Source organism: Lepisma saccharinum, chromosome 10, assembly GCF_977018435.1.
Source record: "Lepisma saccharinum chromosome 10, izLepSacc3.1, whole genome shotgun sequence".
NCBI classification, from domain to species: Eukaryota; Metazoa; Arthropoda; class Insecta; order Zygentoma; family Lepismatidae; genus Lepisma; species Lepisma saccharinum.
The window spans coordinates 74,577,788-74,586,047 of NC_139238.1; the positions used below are offsets into that span (position 1 = coordinate 74,577,788).

At 35.4% G+C, this 8,260-nt stretch overlaps 1 pseudogene; it reads left to right on the forward strand.

Moving 5' to 3' along the window:
* The first annotated feature begins 226 nt into the window (after nucleotides 1-226).
* LOC145994154 (26S proteasome non-ATPase regulatory subunit 11 pseudogene) lies at nucleotides 227-6,398 on the forward strand (annotated as a pseudogene).
* The last annotated feature ends 1,862 nt before the right edge of the window (nucleotides 6,399-8,260 follow it).

Consider the following 8,260-nt stretch of genomic DNA (forward strand, 5'->3'; position numbering starts at 1 on the left):
CAAGGATGGCCAAACAGAGCTCAAAGCTAATCAGGAGGATCTCAAAGCTAATCAGGAGGATCTCAAAGCTAATCAGGAAAAGACTGATGCTCAATTGACAGAGCTGAATGATATTATTGAAACTAGTATCTCAGAAGTCAGAGTGTTCAGAGGTGAAATCGAAGCTACTTGTACAGAGCTTAGAGAAGAGATCAAAGATGAACTCGAGGTGGGCGAAAAGACAAAAATGGCGGCTATATGTGTGGAAAGAGCCCAGTTAATGTCAACCTCAGATAAGTTAGAGGAAATATATGATATGTCCAGGCTTCTGCAAGAACAGGGAGATGAAAGTGAAGAAGATGCAATTTGTGTCAAAGAACAACGTATCTTGAAACTAGGAGAGACTTACAAGAAAGATGGCAAAGCAAAAGAACTGTCTGAACTTATTAAGCAGACGAGACCCTTCCTCTGCACCATTAGTAAGGCGAAGGCAGCAAAATTGGTCCGTGCTCTGGTTGACATGTTCTTGGATCTGGAAGCCAACATTGGCAGTAAAGTTCAGTTGTGCAAGGAATGCATTGAGTGTACAAAACAAGATAAAAATACTATCCTCGGGCAGTATTTGGAAGCCTGCCTAATAGCTTTGTATTTTGACACTGGCATGTTTACTGAAGCTCTTCACCTAGGATCGACCTTATTAAGAGAACTGAATAAGTTTGATGACAAAATGTTATTGCTAGAGGTTCAACTTCTAGAAAGTAAAACTTACCATGCCTTGAGTAATCTTTCAAAAGCACGTGCAGCACTTACCTCAGCTCGGACTACAGCTAATTCAATATATTGCCCTCCAAAACTACAAGCATCGCTTGATATGCAGTCAGGCATTCTTCATGATGCTAACGAGAGAGACTTCAAAACAGCATACTCTTACTTCTATGAAGCATTTGAAGGCTATGATAGTGTGGAAAGCTCAAAAGCTTTGACTGCATTGAAGTACATGCTGCTGTTCAAAATAATGTTGAACACACCAGAAGATGTGCCACAGATCATAAGCGAGAAACTGGCTCTGAAGTATGCCGGAAGTGCAATTGAAGCTATGAAGTGTGTTGCTCAAGCAAGTCATAAAAGATCTTTGGCAGACTTTCAGGAGGCTGTGGGTAAGTTTAAAGAAGAATTGGAAAATGACCCAATTGTTCGAGCACATTTAGACAGCCTTTATGACACAATGTTGGAACAAAACCTTTGTCGAATCATCGAACCTTATTCTCGTGTTCAGGTGGATTATGTTTCAAAATGCATTAAGCTACCTGTAAACCAAGTAGAGAAGAAACTTTCACAAATGATTTTGGACAAGAAGTTTCACTGTATTCTAGACCAAGGTGAAGGGGTGTTTCCCCAAAGTGTTCCAAATGTCCAGTTGAAGGATAGAATAAGGAAAGGCACCAAACTTAAATTGAAACAAATTAGTAAGAATGTTTTTACCAATTGCCCAGGTGCAAGGAGAAAAGTAACAACTCATCCTAAACATGTTCGTAAAAGAACATTCAGGCAGAGATGTTTGAAATTATGGAGGAGAAAATTTTGTCTAGAAGCATTCCATGCATACTCCTCTCATAATTGTATTTTGACTGTGGTAGCATGCTTGATCATGCATCGTACTCATGTACGCAGAAGATGTCACGATGGTGTCATGACGTTAAAGTTAACTTCAAATTTGTAATGTCGTGGACTCACATTTTAATCATTTGATTACTTACCTGTAATGTATCTTTTCAAAGGCATTGTTGCAGTGTGCAGACATGTCTTACTATATTATATCAGATATGTGACTGAAAATTACTTGATCGGTAAAGATTGTTACATACTTATAATGCTTATCATTTATGATTAAGTTTAGAATTACAGTAATATGAACTATGAGTGTTGTAACATTCTTATGTGGTTGCATATATTTGGAAAAAGTATGTTATGAAACATACATAGTTTTATTAGTATGTGAATTTGAAACATACAGTTTAGCAAAATAACTATATTGTGTACAAGTAACATCTGATACGAAGAGTTATCTTGAATAATTTCACTATGACAGTATCAGTACATGTTTTAATTTGGGTATTGTCGATGGAGTAAGGTCAGTGGTTACATAGCTTGACATGTTGAGTCATGAATATAGTTCTGTTTCAATGCTGAAATCAATCAATCACATATGCAAACCCTAAAGTTGAAAAATATTATCAAAGATTCTTTGTTTAAAGAAAAGAATTACACTTTACTTTGTTCTGTCTGAACATAAAGTATAACTTAGTGGCCTAAGGATAGGTTCACATGCTTCCGATATCATGTGAAGTAAAGACATGTCGACTTCGAAGTGTTAAAAGGGGATGTTGAAGAAACCGAAGACAGGTTTCATCCAAACACAGAAAAGTCTCAGAGCGTCAAGCCTTAAAAGGTTCAATATAATAATTTGGAATTTAATATCGTTTATCTCAGATTGCACGGTGATGGTAGGGAGAGTAGTTAGAATACTCACACCCGATGGTAACCTGTTGTCTAGGTAAAGTAACGGAATATTAATAAAGGGGTTCATGCATATTTATTCACTTTGTTCAGCAGCCTGATTCTTCTGTTGGAATACACAGTTAACAATAAAGGTGCGGTAATTTGGGCACACATGATAACATTTGACCACATGTAAGCTGACAACTTATTATGATTGTATACCCATCTGACTTTCAAATCTTTTTAATTTTAACAAAGATTGATATGCCATACATCCTGAAATATTGTTAAAGGATAATTTAATCTATACTTACCATCCACAGAGTGAAGTAACTCGAAGGGTTGGTTGGTTGGGAGTTTCTTATTGACTGAGTGTCAAGGGTGGTATATAAGACCTCAGTTCTTTACTTTTTCGTTCTTTGTATATTAATTTTAGCATTATGAAATTGCTTATGCGAACATGTTGTTTATTTTGTTGGTTTGAAGGACAAAAGATACTTCTTCATTCCACAACCATACCCACAAGGGTTGGTTGGTTGGGAGTTTCTTATTGACTGAGTGTCAAGGGTGGTACATAAGACCTCAGTTCTTTACTTTTTTAATTATTCATATATTAATTTTGGCATGAAATTGATTATGCTAACACGTTTATTTTGTTGGTTTGAAAGACAAAAGATACTGCTTCATTTCACAACCATACCCATGAGAGTTGGTTGGTTGAGTTCTTCTCTTAGGCTGTTGGTTAAAGGTGGTACTGTGAGTCACTGTACTTTATGCATAATTTTTCTATTGTCGGCTGTTAATGTCAAAATTTTCTCACTTTTCGTGCTTCTTTCCTTGAGTTTGAAACATTAGTTCAGGTGTGAAGTATTCCTCTATAAAGTTTGCCTTAAGTTGATCTTCATGATCCGACATTGGTCCTCATTCATATTTCTTGATCCTTAGTTGTGTTGAACGGTGGAAATATTTGATATAACAAATATTCTTTGTTATTTGTATTTTGGAGTGCAAAAAATGTATAATATAATGTGATGGCATGTGCATAATAATTTTGAATGTTAAGATTTAGCTTTGGCTTGAAAAATATTTACTAGAGCACAAAGATTCCAAGAATTGAATCGTAGGCTCAAATAGGAATGAACTTGACAAAGAGCAAAGTGATTCATGTGTTGATCCAAGCTTCAGTCAAGTAGTTGTTTCCTTTAAAAATGCTAGAATGCATTATGGCTCCAAAATGTGTTCACAAAGGGCTGAATAGTAAGTTCGAGCCGTGACGCTGCGAGTTCAGGAACAACAATTATTTATGATTTATAATTTTTGTGCGCACATCATAATTTATACATTTCTTGCATGAATTCATTTGTGATGTAAAAAATCTTATATTCAGCACTCCGTAAATCTGAGGATGTTTGCTTCTTGATGCAGGGACTTAGATTTTTGTCTTGTTAGCTGATCTTACCAGATAAATGGATGAATTCCCAATGGGAAACTTAGTTGGATCAGAGGTTACTTACTCTACATGTAGAAAATTATTATTAATATATTTTTTGGCTAAATAAAGATTAATATAGAAATTATGCTCTCAGGTTGAAAATGAAGTTCTGAATGGTGCTTCATGGGTTGATAATAAATAATAATGTTATGTAGGTACACTGTTTATGTAAAAATGGTTCATTTGGTACTTCACTAGATAATAATTGTTGGTATGTCGAACTTGAATCATTTTTCAATATTATTATGTACTAAAAATTCATTATGCATAGTTGCACTGTATTAGTTCATGATGAACAAGTTCTAGTTGTATTGTTGGAAATAAAATATTCAGTTACACTCAATTCATTATAATGCTGAACATGAAAACAGATTGTAAATATAGAGACATTTTATTAATTATTATATGTTAAAAGTCTCAGTAGTGCTCAGATCTGTTGTGGGTTCGTCCCTTGTTGAGCGCCAGTATGACAATAAAAATAATACATTGTCATAACTACATTTGAAAATGGTTAGGCTAAGTCCAAAGTTTCACATTTGTGCAATATTTATAATAATTTAGTCATATGATTACTCAAAATTTATTCATATAATGCAATTAAATGTCTGAAATTATTATTTAAACTTATTTTATTAAATATGATGTTTAAAAAGCCAATTTGTATATAATGACAAAATTATCAAATTGTGCAATATGTTGAATTCATATTCATAACAGTTATTTTTGACTGACAAAATAAAAAACAAATATTTTAAATCATATGTGTTCTTTCAGACAAGAAAGATATGATACATTCAAATTTATAATTAAATTTATTGAAATTATGTACATTTGCATTGGCATCAAGGTTTATATACAAAGGTCAACTCTTTAAAATTGTTCAATGTATAATATGATGTCATACTTGGTATTTTGAATCAACATTCAAAAAATGGTAATTGTAATCATTAGATAAGTATATTGTGATATACATAGTAAAATAGCTGTAACAGAGCAAATATGTACATTTACTACACAAACATTCAAGCTGTTAAGCGCTTATGGACAAAAATATGAAACAAAAAAAACAATTGAAGATAACTCATACTAAAAAATCTGGCTTGAACTAGTTGCTCTAATACTAATTGTCTGTGACTTTAAATGGAATCTCAGGATGGAAAAAAAAGATAAGTACGGATTTAGCAATATGGAATGGTGATATATTTGTACAATAATTGTTGCTTTTAAAGCATTAAACTTGGCAATGTTATAATAACTTGGATGTTTAAGTTATATAGAAGCCTTTTATGACTCGAATGAACTTTGAATATGATATAATCTTATAAAGATTCGAAAGTTGTAGAATGGCACTGATATCTATAATAGATGCCATGTTGAATTTGAAGCAGTGAATAAGTATCTGTTTTCATCTTCCTTAACGGGCAGTCTTGTAAATGTTACAGTTCCTCAAATGAGTGCTTGGAGGAAGGTTGCATAGAGTGACACTTATATGTTCTACATTTGGAGGTGATTTGATCAGATGATGAATTTACAAAACTGAAGCTCAGAATTGTAGATACAAAGACTTGCTTCATCCTGGAAGGAGATAACAAAGATATATTTTTTTTATGTATAGCATTGATATCTTATAAGTGTTCTTGTAAACAAAGGCATAATTTGATGCTATTGTAATTTTTGTTGTTTCTAGTTGGGTTTTTTTTCATTTTTATCAATATAATAATTATAAAGTTATCAGTATATGTAAATTTAAATTTCCTTTTCAACATAGCACCATAGCTACCTATTGTGCCGATACTGAGTTTGAATTATACTGACAAAGTCGTTATATGAGGGCCCCTTAAAGGCTTATTTGTCTCAGCCCCCCCCCCCCCCCCGCCGCACTGCGGGGTTTTGCGGCTTTGTAGATCCGGCACTGGGCAAAGTACATACATCGTTACTAGTATACTCACACAATTTCCCCCAAAATGGCACTTACATCCTTTTTTACTTCAAGTCTTCATATACGTATTAATTAGTTTGGTTTGATTTGCATACATTGACTTATTTTGTTGTTGAGTCCACTGTATGCACAGAAGGCTAATCACGAGTGGACCTACAGTTTAAAAGTGGGATCCAAACCACTATGTGCCTCCACTCCCAAATAAATTACGTTTCATTGACTTGGTTTAATTTGGGGTGCTCCTTCCACGTAGTACACCCTGGACTGCAGACTAACGAGGCTCTGGCGACTGGCCCCATGGCCAGTATAATTTTGTTTGTATTGCCCTGTTCTTTTGTCCTTATTTGTGCTGAGTGCTCCTTTACAGCCTCAGCTTTTAACGAAAGTCAGAAGATTTTAATAATTTATGATTTTAGTTACGGAACGATAGAGTTGTTATGTGTAACGATAAGGGGCTGGACCCCGTATAACGTGACGGGTGCAAAATAGTCTTAGTAATGAGCAGAGTTAGGATTTTTAGGGGAAAATTTCATTGGGAAAAAGGAAGGGAAAAGGTGCTAAAATAAGACCCAAAAAGGGGCAAAAAAGGTGCTGATAATTATACTACTTATTAAAACTTTCCCTTCTATTTTATTAGTCTAAGCTATTCACTCGAAGCTGTGTACACATCACACACATAGGTTGTGTTACAGATATTCACCAGAGTCGGGGGAAAAACACAAAGCTGTTGTACCTTACAACATTACGCATTTCTGAATTTTTAAAAGTGAGTTTGTTTCTTTTCGGAGATAAAATATCTTTATATAAGCTGAAGCTTCTCTCTACATCCACAGAACCAAGTGGGGCAAACTTAGTATTCACTCGGAATGGCAACTCTGTGGAAGTGGCAAATTCCACAACATCCGGATTCTTGTCAAGACTAGCCTCAAGTTTGTCTCTGGCAAAACCATCTAAATGCCTCCTCACAGTAGTAAAGATATCCCATTGGTTTTCCTTTTCGACGCCTTGTTCTTCTAAGATTTTGATGGCTGTCGACAGGTACTTGTAGGAATGTACACAAAATAGTTCTTTTTGCAAATCATCTATCTTGTCTGGGAGGAGAAGTTGCTGTGCCTTGGAAATTGCACCTGCGTCGGTTGAATCCAGGGAAAGCACAAACTCCTTAATTTTTTCAAAATTTTCACACAGAAATGCAGCACTCTCAATCCATGATCCCCAGCGAGTAATGATGGGTAAATGTGGCAGGGGCAGGCAGGTAGTTACTCTGTAGGCAAGAATGCCACTCGGCGCCTTAAGGAGTATTTTCTTCAGATCAGATATGAACTCATTTACAATATTGTATTCGTTCCTAATAGATTCAGAAACCCTGTGAATTGCATGAGCCAAACAGGTTACATACTTTAACTTAGGGAACAACGACTTCAATTGGTTAAATGCCGAAAGCTTGTAGGGATCCTGGTCAGTAACTACAACAACAACTTTTTTGAACTGAATTCCACCGGGCCACAGTTTTTGACAGAAATCCATAAATGACTGCATCGCTGTACTGGCATTGGTTTTCTGCAACTCATACATGTTTAGTAACATGGGCGTAACTTCCTCACCCGTCAGAGGAAAAACCAAAATGTTCAAAACACATTGTTGAATTGAGTCTGTCGTCTCATCCAGAATGACACTTATATCGCAATCTGACACTTTTACCTTAATTTTACGAACAGTTTCTTCATACACAGGTTCAATATAGTTTTTCCTTAACGTACTCTCATCAGGCACTATCAACCGTGTGTACTTTTCAAGGAACCCTTTCAAGGCCAGATGGTTCACCTTGTTGAGTGGAATCCCTGCCTGTGTAAAAGATGCACACAAGTCAACATTAAATTTCTTTAAATTTTGGTTCTTGGAAGAACACTGCTCAAATGCATTGTTTAAGAGAGGCTGCCGAGATTTACTTCCTTGCAGATTCTTGTTCTTTGATGCTTAGAGCTGGAAATATGTTGCTGGATGCGATCTCTCTGGTGTTTTTCATCTAATGTGATTCCCGTATCACAAACCGTGCATCGAATAACAGTTCCATCACTTTCTATGAATTCGTGCTTAAATTCTTGAGCCAGACGCATGGTAAAGTACATGCATTAACAGGATCTAACAGGGTGAAAAAGCAGGTAAGGAACTTACATCCACAAACAATATCTGTCCACTGCGCACACATGAAACGTGAAACCCACCACTTCAGAAACACATTGTTGCTTCACTGCTTCCAAGACCAAACTGTGTTTCCTTCTTCCTTCTATCTTAAAAAAAATAACGGCAATCTGGTGCATATCAGTAGCTGCCTTTTCATTGTTGATTTC